The sequence below is a fragment of the Delphinus delphis genome, chromosome 21 (genome assembly GCF_949987515.2).
Source record: "Delphinus delphis chromosome 21, mDelDel1.2, whole genome shotgun sequence".
Lineage (NCBI taxonomy): Eukaryota > Metazoa > Chordata > Mammalia > Artiodactyla > Delphinidae > Delphinus > Delphinus delphis.
The window spans coordinates 9,055,973-9,075,066 of record NC_082703.1 but is presented as its reverse complement, the minus strand read 5'-3'; positions in this window follow the sequence as shown (position 1 = coordinate 9,075,066).

The following is a 19,094-nucleotide window of genomic DNA, read 5'->3' as shown; positions in this document are numbered from 1 at the left end:
ATTAGTACATACATATCCAGGTTCTAACATTTAAAATTGCCTAAATACTTGCAGGTGAAGTTATGGCTAACAATTCTCTGAAGTCTTTGAGATGTCCAGCACAACACGTTTATGTCTACTAGGTGCCAAATCAATGCTTTGAAAAAATTAATTAGTCTTAGATAGCACCTTAATCTCTAAATGAAAAAGAATTTACTCCCAGAAATATGGCGATTATTCTCTTTTTTTTTTTTTTGGCTGCATCAGATCTTACTTGTGGCATGCAGGATCTCTCGTTGTGGCACACGGGCTTCTCTCTAGTTGTGGTTTGTGGATTTTCTCTCTCTCATTGAGGCGCGCGAGCTCAGTAGTTGTGGCGTGCGAGCTAAGCTGCCCCGCTGCCCCGCGGCATGTGGGATCTTAGTTCCCCAGGGCTCAAACCCGCATCCCCTGCATTGGAAGACGGATTCTTTACCACTGGACCACCAGGGACATCTCAACATGGTAACTATTCTAAGTTTCGGGATCACAAAGTGTATTAACTAGAGTGCGGTCATAAGAAAGAAACCACGTCGGTTATTTTAACAGAGGATTAAAGATAAAGAATTATTGACTAGGTATTGAAAAACTGAAAATTTGAAAGGGAGCACTAAGGCTTCATACGATTAACAACTGCAGGAAGCAGCTATAACCCTTAGTGTTGGAGGAAAAGGGAAGAGGTTGGAATTATTAAAATTTAGAAACTTGGTGGAAAACTGAGAGCTGAACTCACTTTAAGGAGTAGGTCTTATCAGCGGTTGTTGTTGTCTGTTAGTTCAAAGAGAGACCTCAGGAACTAGGAGACAGATCTCTGTGGAGGACATCATCTGGCAGGTGCTGATTTACGTGAAGTGTCGTGAGGCTGGTTCTATAAGTATTGTTAAAAAACAAAAAAGCAGAAAACCCTGCAAACTGGAGTTAACAGCTGCTATAAACAAATTGATCCTGTTGGAGTGAAGTGTTGCTGGAATGACAGTGGTAAAACTGGGAGCCAAAAAAACAGGAAAATGTTGTGAATGGGAAGAAGTATGTCCTCCCTCCTCCTGCTTTTGAGTCTCTTTTCAGGGCTCCTGATCATAAGTGGCTAAAAAAGAGCAGCTGGAGAAACTGAATGTGGATGGCAGAGTCCTAGCCCCAGCGTTACAAAGAGTGAGTCTGACACTGACAACTAATAGCTTAATTACTGCCACGATCTCACACCTCTTTAGGTCCAAATGCTGACTTCTCTCTTATAAACTACACTAAGTTAGGAATGTAAAATGAGCAGAAGAAAATCACTTAAAATAAGTGGATGGCTTGGAACGTTCAGTAATGTTTCAAAAATATCCCTGTTGTTTTGAAATACCAAGATGCATGTGTTAGGAAGGAGAGATGAGAAAAACCACTGGGTTTCTTAGAAAGCTCTTCAAAAATGAAAAATTAGTTTAATGAAAAAATAATTTTAGATGCTTCTCATTGAGTAGTCTTTGGATTGCCAATGGGCCAATTCAGTGGATTTTGTAATATTTTTCTGTTAATTTATACATTTAAGTAAGTCATTTATTTGCTAGCATTCTATCCCTGAAGTCTTTGCTGCTAGAGTATTCTCAGCTGTGTCCTGCAGTTATGCCTTGGAATATTTTCTTACACAACTGCTCTACCCAAGAAGAACAAGTATATTACAACAAAGCCCTCTGAGGCTTGCTCAGAATTCCTCTGGTTGAAAGGAAAATATACACACTACACTGTTATTTCTCTGAACTGAATTCCTAAGACTTGTCTGTAGGGTCTGGGGAGTCGTTAGAGGTGCCACTACTAAGTCAGGAAGATTTGCAAACCAAGGAACAAAGGATCCTATTAGATAAAAATGTATCTTGAGGTTTTTATGTTCTCTGTCCCGGTTCAAGTTTATCAGAGAAATGCCAGGTTGTGGCTGAATTAACGCTGTTCAAACTGAATTTTGCTTTCAAGAAGAGATGAGAATTAGAGGATGACAAACATAAATATGATATTTTTCATTAAACCAAGTATACTAATTTCCTTTGAATTATTTCAAATAGAAAAACTATTAACAGGAAAATGTTTTGTATCCTCCAGACCTTTTGCAACCATGTTACAGGATCCCAAGTGAGGGGCTTTGCACAATAGCATGAGTCTATCTTGACTGACACTAATGAAATTCTCAACGCTTAGTAAGAATATGTTTTATAGGAAATTATTCTTTCATTCATCAAATATTAACTGAATGCCTGCTATTCATGAATCACTGAATCAGGTAATTTAAGGCATTTTTCTCTAATCTAAAAAGGAAAAAATCTTTCTATTTCTTTCTCATTACATATGACATTTCAACTTTAACCCATACTAAGGATATATACCCCCTGCCCCGAAACACTGAGAATTTTGGTTGAGAGATCAGTTCTATCTAAGCAACTAATTCTAATTTTTTCTGAAGTCCATAAATCTCACTTCTATTTCCCCAGTTGTCAGCTACACAGTTTGCAACTCATGCAGAATAAAGTATTACTTCTTGCCTTCCTTGAAAATATGGGTGACCATTTTGTTAAGTTCTGGGCTCATAAGCAGAAATGTTTTGTGAAGCTTGTGGGTAATCTTAAAAGGAAGCTGACTTGTCTGCAAGTATTGTTTTGCCACTTTAAATTTTCTTCTTCTGGTCTCAAATTCAAAGCAGCCATCTTAGACTTTGACATGAACTTAAAGAAAAAACCCAGCACTAGAAAAGTTAACAGATGATGAAGGAACCACTAAGTGCTAATCTCATACTGATTGCACCATTAATTCCATTCAGTATTTTTTTCATCTCAGATATTTTAATTTTCACCTCTCAAGTTCAATTCTGGTCTTTCTAAAATATCTTCCGTGTTTCTACTTAATTTTTTGAACATACAGGGTACAGTTACAATGATTGTTTTAACATGTCTTTCTGTTATTTCTAGCATATGCGTGAGTTCCGGGTCAGGTTTGATGACTGATTTTCTCTTCAATAATTTGTATTTTCCTGTTTCTATGCATGCTCGGTAATTTTTAATTGATGCCGTACTTTATGGATTTTCTCTTCTTGAGAGCTAGATCTGTTTATATTCCTTTAACTATTTTTGAGCTTCATTCTTAAATTACTTGGAAAAATTAATCTTTCCTTTTCTAGGAATGCCTTTACTAGGCATTCCCACGCCCCAATTTTACCCCACTACTAAAGCAAAATGCTTCTGAGTGTTTTACCCAATGCCCCAGAAATTTTGATGTTTTTCAGTCTGATTGGAGAACATTGTGAGCACCAAGTACTGCTCTCCTCCCAGCCTTTATTGTGGTTCTTTCTCCGACCCTGAGTATGTTCCTCACAAGTATGGCATATGTACATGAGGGGGCTGACTAATTGGCTGCATACCTGAGAGGGACCCTATATAGCTTTTTGTCTGTGCTGCTCTCAAATCTCTGGTACTTTGTCCTGTGAGCTATAATTTTGTCTCACTGGATTTTCCACTCTGCCTTTTTAATTTAAGGAATCCACCAGAGTCTGTATACGTTTCCTCCTCCTTGTGCTATAAGTCAGTAAGCTGGAACAATAATAGGGTTCACTGCATTTTTTTTCCATCTCTGTAGGATCACTGTCTTTCAGTGGTTCTCATAAAATCCTGTGATTTAGAAAAACATGTAGACTCATTATTCTGTTTTATGTAGGAAAGAAGTGGGCTCAAAATACTTGATTTCTGGGTTTCCCTGGTGGTGCAGTGGTTGAGAGTCTCCCTGCCGATGCAGGGCACACGGGTTCGTGCCCCGGTCCAGGAAGATCCCACATGCCGCGGAGCGGCTGGGCCCGTGAGCCATGGCCGCTGAGCCTGCGCGTCCGGAGCCTGTGCTCCGCAACGGGGGAGGCCACAGCGGTGAGAGGCCCGCGTACTGCAAAAAAAAAAAAAACTTGATTTCTCTATTACTACTAGTGTGATTATAAAAGCGCTTTTCACTATGTTACCTTGTCTTTTACAGAACGTGGGTACGAGAATTGTCTCTATTCTGTCCTACCTCCACAAACCATTTAGTGGAAAATTTCCTGTCTGAGTTGGTGAGATAGAAAGATTTCTTCTCCTGGTTTTGTGTATGCAATGTTAATCCGTATGATAATATTGAACACTCACACACAGATTTTTCAAACTTTCACTCCATAATATTTTTATTTATTTTACATTAAGGTTCGCTGTAACAGTTGGAAAAATATATTACACTCTCTAAAGCTTGATATAAAATCTTGTCATATATGGTCCAAAAAAACACCAAAGGAAAATAATGCAGAACTATGCCAATCACTTCTCCAGTCCCTTCTCAGTCTCTAAAGCTTCTGTCTCTCAGGCAGATAGAGATAAATCATTGGTCAATTTGGGCCCATATTACTGTGCACATTTCCAGCTATTTGTAACTGATTTCAGGTAACAGCTCCAGAAAAGGAGATCAGCACCCAATTCAGCATTTCACTTGTTTTCATTTATTTTTAAAAATTGTTTACAACCAGTTGAAATTTACAGAGCCAAAAGAAGGGATGGACACGCTTGCAGTGCTGGACTTTAATAAATCTAAGTATACAGATGAAACGAACGGCAGCATAGCTCCGCTGCAATGCAAGAAAATTAAAATTTCCACGCAGAATCTGAGACAATGCACTATTTCTGAAGGTCAGACAGTACCTGGAATGTGTAAACAGAGACGAGCAAACTTCAGGTTCATTAGTTCTTCATTGAGGATCTTTATTTCTGATCCCAAAAGAACATGTACTTTTTAATCATTGTAATATGACTGACCTTTCCCAACAGCTTGTGGATGGATTATATCACCTTTCCCTCAGCTGTAGCCTTGTGTCTTCAGCCTGCGTCCTGGACACTGATTTGACTCCATGGGAAGAAAGCACAGGGGTTGACCTATGGAATAAGAATTGTAAAGCATCGGCTATTGGGAATGTCCATCCTCCAAAAAAGATTTTTTTTAAAGTAATTAACTATTGATTAAGAAATAAAATCAAGAACATAGAGGCAAGAGAACTTTCTCTGCGGAAACTTAGTTACCCGGGTAACCATATCCTGATTTTGGTTTATAGATATCTAGATCAGAAATTGGAAAGGAGAAAGAATATCTTTTAAAAACATCTATTTGTTTTTAACGTATCAGGAAATTATCATAGAACGTGTATCATTTGGAAGGCCAGACAAAAATCTAGCACGAAACTCAGACTAGCTGAACAGCTGAACAAAAGTTTTCCTGAAAAGATAATTATTGCTTGGAAGAAGGACTGATTGAAATAACTGGAAAAAAATTTTAAGTAATACCATAACAAGTTAGAAGGACTGTTTCAGTCAAGCATTTAGGGTCTGACATCCTCTAATATATAAAAAAGTAAAAAATAAGGAGACACTAATAGATATTTTATTACTTGTAAAATTGTATACTTGCCCATGGCTCTGTTTTTCTTGTATTTTCATGTCTTACAGAAATCAATGACCAAATTTAGACTTCTTTATCAAAGGTAATTTTAAAGAGAGACTATAAAAGGCACACATTATTTTATCTCTAGGATGAAGATATCCATGCACTGAATAAGTTTTCCTTTTGAGCTTAAGTTACCCCAGATAGCAGCTCTTCCCCTCAGGGACAGCAATGGGGATGATTGTAGAAACAGCTTATTAGAGGTAAAGGAAGGAAGAACAACCAGTTACGAGTTTATTTTGTGAACCTAATCTCTCTTTATAAGGTCAAAAGTCATCCTATCTTTCAGAATCACACAATTTTTTTTTTTTTTTTTGAGATGAGGTATTTAAGGGTTTCAGGAGAATTTAGTGTATCCACCTGGGGATACCTTAGCAGCATTTCTTAGAAAATGTATATGTTTTTTCCTAATCCTGAATTCTGAGAAAAATCAATTGAAATATCAGGAAATAGGAAATTATAATTCTCCCATGAGAATTAAAGCTAAACTATCAACACAGAAATGTTAATGCTTTGAAAGAATTCACTGATGCCAAGTTGAAGCAGAGAAAAAAAAAAAAAGCCTGGCAGGAGAAGGAGAAGTAAAAGGTTATGGCCAACATTTCTGGAAACCAGGACAGGAGCTGGTAGGAGAGAAATATGTTCATGATGTAATCAGTCCCTCTCACTTGTAACCATTGGCATGTTATAACTGTGTGCTATGACTCTGTCTGCTGCTAACAGTGTTGCATTCATTCTTGCAAATAAAATACATATTAGCAAGTTTATACTCACAGTACACTTTATACTAATCCAACAAATGGGGTTCCAAGAAATAATAAGTTTGGAAGCAAAAGAAGCCTTACATTGACTATTTTGACACACGATCATGTGTAGTGATGTTATCCTTGCTGAAATATACTGTTATGTTGTTTGAATACCATGCAAAAATGTTCACTGGTGTTCTCCTGTTTTTCATGTTGGCTATATACGACTCTTCTTTATAAACCGTTAGCAGAAGAAATGCAAAGAGAAGAGGTGCACAGGAAAGGAAAATCTGATCTAAAATATGAATTAGCAAAAATAATAACAATATCAAAGTCAAAATCAGGGCAAGTGGGCAAAATACCCTAATCATTAAACAAAACCAAACAAAAAAGAGCTTATATGAAACAATTTGTATCTAAATGCCCAGAATAAAGGTGTTTTAGACACTCAATAATTCAACCAATTTTATTGCAAACTGGAAGGCATTTTTCTACATCTAAAATTTTTGTCAAGATTAAAACTATAGGATGGGGCCATCAATGTTTTGGATGTTTTAAAATTTCATTCTGAGAATGATAAATTTTTGTGATGTTATTTTTCAATTTGTAAAATGATTTTTAGTTGGCATTTTATAATCATCTTCCCTTCTATCATAAAATATACTTACCAGGTACTGATCACATGTACATGATATTGAAATTCATAATCCCGTCAAAATATGTTGGTTGGGGACTTGCCAGGTAGTGCAGTGGTTGAGAGTCTGCCTGCTGATGCAGGGGACACGGGTTCGTGTCCCGGTCCGGGAAGATCCCACATGCCAGGGAGTGGCTAGGCCCGTGAGCCACGGCCGCTGAGCCTGCGTGTCCGGAGCCTGTGCTCCGCAACAGGAGAGGCCACAACAGTGAGAGGCCCGCGTACCGCAAAAAGAAAAAAATATGTTGGTTGGAAGTTTTCTATCACAGAAAAATTATTCATTCTGTATTATTATAATCATTTATTATTTTTTAAAGATACATGTTATGGAAATTATAGAACTAACATGATTTTGGAGACTTCTCAAGAAATCTCTGGAATTTTAACTTCTTATTCTAAAATGCCCCAAATTAATACTTGTTAAGTATTTGCAAACACTAGGAAATTTTAATTCCTTTTTGTTTTGTTTTGTTTTTTTTAACCTCTGACCAGCTTTTCTTTCTGTCTCCTGGTTCCAGTGCCCTAATCTTCATCTGAAGACTTGCTTTCACTCCTCTCTTATTCCACTTCGTTTTAATATGCTTGAAGTCCCACCCTGTGGCTGCAAAGCTGAGATCCTGCTTGGTCACTCAGAGCTCTTCTCTGGGATTTCCTGAACTTGAGACAGAGCTACGGTTTTCTCTTTCATCTTTTATCCTGTGTTATTGTACGGTCAAAAGGTCAGAGTGCTGGTAACCATGGCCACAGGCCATAAAGAAAGACTGGAGAGAGAGGTCAACACAATGACAGAAGCTGTGACAAGAAAATGAAAAGGGAGAGAATATGAAGACAGACCCCAAATTCCTGATACTGCTTGAGATTAGGGATTCAATTGAGCCTGAGACTAACTGCACACCTTAGTTTATAAGGTATGAAGTAAATGTCTCTTGTCTATTACCTTGTTGTAGAATTAAAGCTTGTCTGAGTTGGGTTTCTGTAATTTTCAGGCAAAGGGGACCTAACATATTGTCTTAGTCTGTTCCTCTGGCTGCCATAATAAAATATTATAGACTGGGAGGCTTAAACAACAGGAATCTATTTTTCACAGTTCTGAGGAGTCCAAATCAAGGTACTGGAAGATACCTTGGTACAGCCTTCTCATGTATCCTCACCTGGCACAGAGAGGAACCTCTGGTGTCTCTTCCTTTTCTTACAAGGGCACTAATCCCATCATGGGAGCTCCACCCTCATGCCCTCAGCTAAACCTAATCACCTCCCAAAGGCCCCACGCCCTAATACCACCACACTGGAGTCAGGGCTTCAACATAGGAATTTGAGAGGACACAAATATTCAGTTTCCTCAAATATTAAACATTTTTCTTTCACAGAGATAGCTATTTGCCTACTCCAGACCTCAGGGATTTATACTTAATAAGCAATACCTTTCTAAATTAAACACCTTTGGCAAGGCATTGGTAAGTAATTTCTCTCCATTTGGATTTATGGACACTTACTAATCCCCCTTGGCCTTTCTCAGTACTCTTGATAATGTTTGTAATATAGGAAATGTTACTTTTATCCCATAATTTTATTCACATTTTTAATTAAACAAAACCAATATTGATTTAGTTTTCTCCATTAAAAAGGGGGAAAAAAACTGGCTTATCTTTTTCCATAGCACCCTATCTTGTGCTTGTCCAGTAATTGAACAGGTAAAGAGATTTAGGATTTCGTGCCCCACTTATTTGCCGACATTATGACACAATCTACTGGATTTTCTCCATTTCCCTTTCTTTTTGAATTTAGGTGAAGAAGTAAGGTTAATTATACTGTGGTTCATGACACATTGTCCTCCTAACTCCCAGCAAGCACTCTCTTGTTGTATTTATTCCCTTTTATCCACATCCTCCACTCTTTCCTCTTCCCCCAGCATAGACAACCAGTTTAGTGTGTTTCATCTGTGCCTTTTGATTGTATGTGTGTCAGATATGACACATATCTCTTCATAGTCAGTTCTTTCTTGAATATTGCCCACTTGTTCTACCTCAGCCATTGCTGGAGCCCACGGGCCCATGAGTGTCCATATGCACCCTTCATCTGAGACTTGGGATTTTTTAATTCTACCACCACTCCACAAAGTGCCACCCCAGGGGGCATGAGGGCTGACTTCCAAAGGACCGACTGCCTTCCTCAACCTTAAAGTGGAGTTATTTCCCTGTGGGGAGGATTTTGACCAATGGAGACAGGAGATGAGAGCAATAAATTCTCTCTTTATTCCAACCTTCTGTTGACTTTTCTAAAGCACAATTTTTCCATAGAGTCTGTCCAGAAATATTTCACATGGCCAAGCAGATGCACAAGACACAGGACAGACAAGCCGTGTCTTTTCATAGTTCACCATAAATCAGTGGGCAGAACAGTAATGCATCACTCTGCTTTAGCGTCTTACCTTTCTCCACCTCACTTCTGTTTTCTCTGGGCTTGTACCTTCCAATAAATAACTAGCACTTACAACTTGCTTCTGGCTCTGTTTTGCAAGCTCCTCAGACCAAGAGAGTGTGAATTATGCATTCTTGAAAACAATGAATTACTATTTTGTGGGCATGAAATTTTATTTACATAATGGTATTCTGTTTCTTACTTTTTCTCACTCAACACTTGATTTTTAAGATTAGTCCATGTTGCTAAATCTACCTGTTTTCTGTTGCTTCTAACTGGTGCTTAGTACTCTTTTTTGCATTCACTGCATTTTATACATACACTCTCCCTGTGCTGGATGGCCAGGTTTCCTCTTCCAAACGCTTGCCACCATGAATAACACTGTGATGAACATCCTCACACTTGTCGCTTCATATATCTGTGAAAAATCTCCATAAGGGTTATTTTTTTATTTTCTGAATTTTTGAATTTTATTTTTTTTTAAACAGCAGGTTCTTATTAGTTATCCATTTTATACATATTAGTGTATACATGTCAATCCCAATCTCCCAATTCATCCCACCACCACCACCCCCCGCCACTTTCCCCCCTTGGTGTCCATATGTTTCCATAAGGTTTATACAGAGTAGAATTCAACAGGAGTAGAATTCCTGGATTCCCAGTACTGTGTATATTTAATTCAATGAACATTACCAGCATGTTCCCCCATATTGATGGCGGTATCAGTCTACATTCTCACTGGCAGTGTAGAAGTGTTCCAGTAGTCACTCATCACTGCCAACTCTAGAGAATATCAAACTTTCTAATATAAAGTGACATTTCATTGCTGGCTTCACTTACATTTTCCTTATTGAAATTGGATATTTCTAAACATAGTAGCCATTTGGGTTTACTTTTGTATGAATTGCCTCTTCATATATTTTTATATTTTGCCTAACTACTCTACTGAGGTGCCCTTCTTCATGTTGATTTGCAGAAAATTATATTATATACAATATATACTGTCATCTGTCCATTAACTTTATTCAGGCTTCATTCTTTGAACAGATACAATATGTATTTAATATTCATTCCTGGTTCTTGGTGGTGGGATGGCTAACTTCTTTTTATTCCTGAATACTGTGGTATGGATGACCCACTGTTTTGTTTATTAATTCACCTATTGAGGCACATCCTGGTTGCTTCCAGATTTGTTTCAATTATGAAAAATTTGCTATAAATATACAGAGTTTTGTGTGAGCGTACATTTTCAAACCAATTATGTAAATACCTAGATGAGTGATTAGTGAATCATATGGAAAAACTAAGTTTATCTTTGTAAGAAATAGTCCAACTGTCTTTCAGAGTAGCTGTACCATTTTGCATTCTCAAGAGCAATGAAGAGTTCCTGTTGATCTGCACCCATGCCAGCAATTTGTATTGTCGGGTGTTGTTTTTTTTTTTTTTTAATTTTGACTATTGTAACAGTTTTTAATTATATTTCATTGTTGCTTTAATTTGTAAATCCCTAATGGCACAAGATGTTGAACATCTTTCATATGCTTATTTGTCATTTGTCTATCTTCATGGGTGAGCAGTCTCTTCTGCACATTTTTAAACTGCGTTGTTTATCTTCTTATTGTTGAGTTTTAAGAGTTTTCATTTTTTCTTTTGTTCTGTTTTTTCTACTTTTCTGTCCGCGTGGCATGTAGGATCTTAGTTCCCTGACCAGGGGTTGAACCCATGCACCCTGCAGTGGAAACACAAAGTCTTAACCACTGGACTGCCAGGGAAGTCCCAAGAGTTCTTTGCATATTTTCAATACAAGTCCTCTATAAGATATGCTTTTCAAATATCTGTTCACCCTGTCTCTGTTCCTTGTCTTTTGATTCACGTAACATTGTCTTTTACAGAGCAGATTTTTTTTTTTTTTTACTTTTAATAAGTGTACCTTATCAACTTTTGCTTTCATGGATCATATTTTTGATATTATATCTAAAAGTTTATCACCAGACTTAAGATCACCTACATTTTCTCCTGGTTTTTTTCTAGAAATGTTATAGTGTTGCACTTCATTCATTCATTCATTCATTGTCTCATGATATTTTTGGTTCTTAACTTTATTCTGGCAGATGTAAGGTTTCTAGCATATTCCCCTCCACCATATTGGCCTCATACATTGTTTTTAGTTAGTCTGCAACCTTTATTTGTCTATTTGTCTATTTTTATTTGTCTATTTTTAAGTATATTTTTATAGAGGACATATTACCATATTTTCTAATTTAATCTGTGAAATGCTTTTAATTGATTCCACTTATTATACTAACTGCAATATTAAAATTTATTTCTGCCATAATTTTTTCATATTTTCTATTTACTTTTTTTCTTTATTTCCATTGTCAGATCAAGTTTCTTTGTCCTGGTTAAAAACTTACACATTTTGGGGACTTCCCTGGTAGTGGTTAAGAATCCACCTGCCAATGCAGGGGACACGGGTTCGAGCCCTAGTCTGGGAAGGTCCCACATGCCACAGAACAACTAAGCCTGTGAGCCACAACTACTGAGCCTGCACTCTAGAGCCCACAAGCCATAACTACTGAGCCCACATGCCACAACTACTGAAGCCCAAGCACCTAGAGCCCGTGCTCTGCAACAAAGACAAGCCACCTCAATGAGAAGCCCGTGCACCGCAATGAAGAGTAGCCCCCACTCTACGAAAATAGAGAAAGCCCGTGTGCAGCAACGCAGCCAAAAATAAAAATAAATTAATAATTTTTTTAAAAAGTTACACATTTTGTTTTGTTTTTGAAAAAGCTTTATTGAGATGTAACTCATACACCATACAATTCACCTGTTTAAAGACACATCGTGGGCTTCCGTGGTGGCGCAGTGGTTGAGAGTCCGCCTGTCGATGCAGGGGACACGGGTTCGTGCCCCGGTCTGGGAAGATCCCACATGCCGCGGAGCGGCTGGGCCTATGAGCCATGGCCACTGAGCCTGCGCGTCCGGAGCCTGTGCTCCGCACCGGGAGAGGCCACAACAGTGAGAGGCCTGCGTACAGCAAAAGAAAAAAAAAAAAAAAAAAAAAAGACACATCGTGTTTTTATCTTTAGTTTGGTGGCCCTTGACTTAAAATTAATTAAGTAATTTTTAAAGTTATGAAAACTTGCTTTGAGTTTGATCAGATCTGAATTCTTATCTATAATGGCATCTAATGTCCATCTCTCCCTACTGTAAATAACAATAATTGCACCAATCTACTCTGGTTATTTCAAAAATGACATTAATATAAGTAAACACCATAAAAAACAAATATATATTCAAGCAGTTATTCTTCTTTACTTTTGTAAATTATTTTATTTTGGATTACAAAATTAATAAATGTTCATTGTGAAAAAGCAGAATATATACAATTTATAAAACAGAACATTCCGTCTCTAGTTCTAATGATACTGTAGTATTTTTATTTTCAGTAATCTTTAACACTTTATAACTAAAATCAAAATAATACATAAAACTTTACCTTATTTACATGCTTATAATTTTATCATAAGCATCTTTTAATATAATTAAAGCAGTAAAGTATCACTTTTCATGTTGCATAGTTTTCTATTGTTGGATACAAATTACTTCCTTACCACTAACTTAATATTCAAATTTTTGTTATAATTATACAAAATGCCTATATAATTCTTCAATAACTTTATTCATACTTTTCCTCGCATTGTTTTTTTTCTTATGATGTATTTCTAGAGATAGAATCATTTGGTCACAGAAAATTAATATTTTGTATAGCTTAAAATGGATTGCCATGTGTTTTTCCAAAAATATCTACTAATTTATCCTTTTATCAGCAGAATAATGTAGTGCTTTTCATGCTGCGCTCTCACCAATATATTTTTTTAAACTTTGCTAATTAGAAAGTTGACAAGTAATAACTTTGTAGTTATAATATTTATTACTCTGATTATAGTAAATTTGAACATTTATTTAGATATTTCCTCTTTTCTGAAAAGTCAGAAAAATAGCTTTTTCCCCTTGGTTTATCTGTTCCTGACTCTGTTTTGCATGTTGAATTTGACCCCTTAAGTGTTAAGTATTTTAAAATTTTGTCTTATCTGAAGAAAATATTTCTTTTTATTTTGTTGGTGGCTTTTTTGGTATTTTGTGTCAGTAATTTAAACATTTTTGTGCAATCAAATTAATTCTCTTTTGAGATTTTTTTCTCCTCCTTTTCATTGTAATATTTGCATAATGTAAGAATGGGAAAAAGCTTTTCTCAACCCCTTAGGGTCTTGGGCTGGGACTGAAAAGTAAATTGACAAAGACAAAGGGAAAAGCATACAAATTTTGTTAAATTTTTACATGCACTTGGGGACCTCCACAAGAGGATGAAAAGGTGACTAAAACAGGAAGCTTTTATAGCATTTAGACAAAGAAACAGTACACTTGTGAAGAATTAACAAGACAAAGGAGTTTGGGCTAGGGGTAGTAAATGGTGGAGGAATAATTAGGAAGATGAGGGTTAGTTTAGCAAGGTTTGTTTATACCTCCTTCTCAGCCCTAAATTCCCAGTTTCTGGTAATAAGAATGCCTTCATTCCTTCTGGTAAAGGAAGGGTAAATTCCACATGAAAGATACATGACCCATTTCAGGGAAGAAGGGTGAGGAATGGGGAGGAGGTTAGCATGACCTTCTCACTTCTGCTGTTTTCTCAGACCCTTTCAACTTAAGATATTCAACTTGCCAAGGTATCATATTTTGTGGTAGTGTGTTCTGAACCCCATCACGTAACAAACAGCACAAAACGTACGAAGGCAAAACAAATTATTTTCTACTCACCCCCTACACCTATATTAACAGCCTCTTGTTCTTGCTATGAATTTCTTTAGGTTGATACAAATACATACACACATATGCAGAGCGTTTACTCGTGAATTTAAACAAAATTGAATATGCTATACACATAACTGCATTTAGCCTCCATTTCTTTTTTCTCTTAACATTGTTTCATTGACCACCCTTACAGGCTTACAGATGATTTATTTTAATGTTCTTGTGCAAATGTAGCCATCTATATAGTTACTACATAAAGAGCTTAATGTTCTTTTTAATGTAGTTTTTATTTCTCCATTTTCATGTTTGTTTGCCTTCCTCCTGTTCTCCTTCTCTTCTTTTCCAGCATCACCAAAACCTACCTCAGGTGACTTCTTCTAAAAGAACACATCTTCCATATTTTCTTCTCACTCAGAAACATGTGTCACTATAGTTTTAAAAAAGATATTGGTATTATATCATGATGAGTCATCAAGTCCACAGTCATATTTCTACTATATTCTTTTAAAATTATAGTGTGATATGTAATAAAAATACATCATGATTTATTAAACTACTTCCCTTATAATGGTAACATACATGCTCTTTTCCCCAGTGTTTTGTCACTCTAAAAATGTTGAAATAAAGACCCCCTTTTTACATATACGTGAGATATATTTTTAAAAAGTGATATGTCTGAGTCAAAGGATACATGTTTAATTTAATTTTGTTTTTAAATAAATAACTCTTGGTAAGTTTCCAGTGAGTCTTTTAAAATTTCCCCTTGCTGATGTCAGCAATAGTCCTCCCCTTTACTTAACCGGTTTGATGGTTATACATTGGTATCTTCTTATGACTTGTCTTTGAATTTCTCTATCTGAGAGTGTGAGCACATTTCATAAATTTGTCAGCTGTTTTTTTTTTAACATCTTTATTGGAGGATAATTGTTCTACCATGCTGTGTTAGTTTCTGTTAAATGTCCTTTTCCATGAATTGCCCACTTGTCTATTAGAGTATTTTGTCCCTTGTTAAAATGAAGAGCTCTTATTATATATTGTATTGTATGTATATTACATATATTAACATTTTATGGACAATGAGCTTTACAAATATCATTTTCCTAAATATTTGTTGATTTTGTTTCAAGTGTCTACTGCTGTATAAAAGTTTGTGTTTGTTTTTATTTTTTGTATCCTCAAATGTGTCAATATTTTCTTTAATAACTGCTGGAATTCTTGTCTTATTTCTCCCAAGGTCATAGATATTAAATGTAGTATCAGAGTTCTTTATTTCAAGAATTTTTAAAATATTTCAATCTTTACTACATCAGGATTTAATTTGATAAGAGTCCGAATATCATTTTCTCTTGATGAAAGTCTGCTGTGCCAGTATTATTTATGAATTAATTTACCTTTCGTCTCTGAACCCAATTAGGATCTGGGTTATATATTAACTTTTCATATATTCTGGGTCTATTTCAAATGTATGTACTGTGAAAAATATTTATTTCATAGTCATAATTATTTTGTAATTATTTAATGGCAAGTGCTTTATAATACTTTCTACCATCTGATAAGGCATGTGGTGCTTTATTATACTACTTTTCCATAATATCATTTGTTGTTCTTGGGAATTTATTCTTACGTAAGATTTAATACCATTTTATCTAATTCACCTAATTTGGTGTATATTCTAAATGACTATATTAGTTTCCTAGGGCTGCTGTAACAGATTACCACAAACTTGGTGACTTGAAACGAAAGGAATTTGTTATCTTACAGTTCTGGAGTCCAGAAGTCTTAAATCAAGTTGTCAGCAAGGTTGCTGCCATTTGGAAGCTCTGAGGGAGAATCCATTCCATGATTTCATCCTAACTCTTGTTGCCCAATAAAGGTAGTGTTGGATTAAAACTCAAAGAATAAAATAAATGTCCACAAATGCATCACTGATATAAATAAACAATTGTGCAAATAAATGGAGGAGAAGGAACAAATTTTCCTTACATATTATTTCCAAAAAATAAATGTAGAAACAATGAGAGAAATAGAGAATCACAATTAGAACACCAGTCATAGGACTCCAGGCAATATCCACCAATGAATGCTAAAATCACTGCGTAAAAGTAGCAGAGAAACAGAATATTTGCCCAGCCCCAGAGCAACTGCCCCAAATTACTTATTAATTATAGTGGGAGTTTTATCACATATCTATAAATTTTTTGCTACTCCTTCCTCCAGAAGGGGGAGCTTAATTTCCCTCCCTTTGAATGTATACTGGCCTTAATTATTCATTTTTAATAAATAAAATATGGAATGGGGGGAAAAAAGTAACTTTACAGTGCAGAAACCAGGCAGACACCACCTTAACCAACATCAACATTATCAATGATAAGTCATGTGGTTATTATGAACTTCCTGATATGGTATGAGGAGAACAGCATTTCATTTCCGTGGTATTTTTCTTAAAAATCATGAAGTCCAGTCTAATCATGAAAGAACATCAGACAAATCCAAATTGAGGGACATTCTACAAAATTATTGACCAGTACTCTTTGAGGGGGTCAGGTCATGAATAACACAGAAAGACTGAGAAGCACATGTCACAGATTGGAGGAAACTAAGGATACATGACAATTAAATGCAGCATGGTGTCCTGGAGTGGATCCTGGAACAAGAATAGGGCAAATGATGGGAAAATGCTAAAATCTGAATAAAGACTCTAGTTAAGAGTATTGTGGTAATGTTAATCTCAATCATCTCCCTGTAGACCCTATTTCTAAAAACAGAAGGGAGGTTAGGTTTTCAATATATAAATTTGGGGGCACACAATTCAGTCTATGGCACTGAGCATTTACTTTCCAAAAGCCTGTATCATAAATCATCAAACATAAGAAGTAGAAAGAATGCTGTCTCAGTGTTTCCAGACTCAGCTATGGATCAGAAGAACTTGGCGGAAGCTTTAAAAAAATTACAGATTCTTGGTCTCACTCTTAGAGCCAATGAATCAAAATCTTTAATGACTTTTAGAGGACTCCAAATTCAACTGTCATTGTTGTCCAGGTGAGAAATCTAAGATTCAAGTTTTGGAAGTGATTGTCCCATAGGCTGCTGATGCCACAGTCAGCAGGAGAACTCACATTCCTCAATGCTGAGCAAAATGATAGTTCATTTCCTCCACATGGTCATTCTTAGTATAACTCGTGAGGATGAAAGGAGACTTAAGATGATATGTAAATTAAGTAATTAGAAGCAAAAAACTTTAAAACTAATTTTCCAAAATTGTCTAGAAATTAATTCTAACTTGCTACTTTTATAACACCTCCACCAATTTTTATAAACATAGATGTCTACAATTGGACCATTTCATGTCATGGAAAGGATTGTGTGGGAGATTAGCGACCTCGACTATAATAAGTTTGATTTGTTAGAGCCCCAGTTTCAACTCTTGGCACTTTGTGACTGTTTTTCTCAGGCAGTCTTCACTCTATCCCACTCCACAGATCTTCTGCCTATTCACAGGAATTTTATCAAATATTTGAAAGGCAGTGATTAGAAAGAAACATTTTTATTTTAGAAAAGACACATTTGAATTAATTGGAAACTACAAAGTGTCAACTGTTTTAGACCTGTTGTTGAGTAAGTGAGGAGACTATGTTGACTGAAACTGAGGAAAGAATCAGCACAAGCATTGGAGTTAACCCACCTGCTCCCACCAGAAATGTTTTAAATTATTTTTTCATATATTTGATCCACGACTGTGATCCCAAGTAAAATATAAATTTTGTTTCCAATAACCAAAGCTGCTTGTGGAAAAGAATTTCTACCTCTTACCAGTCACAGGCAACTGATTACTTTGAAATAAATTAAGACACTGTTTAAAGGAACTCAAATTCATAAAATTATACACAACACACACACATGCAAACATACATACACACAGGCACACAGCAGTTAATTTAAACCTTGATAGCAATATTCCCCTTTTATCCTCTGCTGATGTGGAGGTAGGAAAGTTATTTATCTTACTAGCCAGATTAAAATTTTATTTCCCCCCTTTTCCTATGTTTATTAAATTAGGTGGATGGATGGAGTTGAAGTAATTGCTTTATGCCCAAAAGAAAAAAAAATGAGAAGGGGGTGTGAGGTGGGCTGGAGAGGGCAGGAAAGGATTATATAAGATTATAGTACTTCTGTGTTTCTGACTGCTGATCACAGCCAGCATTTGTCTAGAGAGAGAAATCACTTGTGAAACTAGCCAAGAGGAAAATGACTAGTTTCATTAAAAATAGCAGTAATGAAAGAGCACCTACCTACTATCAAATATATTTGTACACAACTATAAACTGTGAGCGTGGCTCTGGTGCTAATAGGCATCTACAGGGTAGGAATTATGTCGAGTTTTTTCAAACTATTTAGAGTTTAATCAAAGCAGCTACACAGCACTAAGTATCAAAAACAAAAAAAACAAAAAAAAGCCATTATCTTTTCTTATTTCCCCAAACCAGGCTTTTATTTCAGTCATGTGAAGTTATGAGAAGGAATTGAAGAGGCATCTGGCCCAGTAAACAAGGCTCCTACCAGATGGAACCATTGGCTCTGGGAGACTGTCCTCCACGTATCCCAGGGAATATTCTGTAACCCCAGCTGAGCCACCAATCTGTGGGTCCCAGAAATATTGCTGTCCTACTCAGCAAATCTCCAAGAGCCCTTGGGTGTTAGAGAACGATGCCACTGATATGGCAAATCGGAATGACCTCTAAAACTCTGGGGTCTTTAAGTTTTCTATATTGATGGCTTCTGTCAAAACATAAAAATTAAGAGCCAATGCTCATATCATCTCAGGTCTTAGCTCCAGGATCTCAGTTTTACTATTCCTGACTTGGTCTTTGCTCACATCATACCAAATCCTAGCTGCTCCTGCGCCAAGTCAGCACCATGTTTGAGGCTCATTCTTC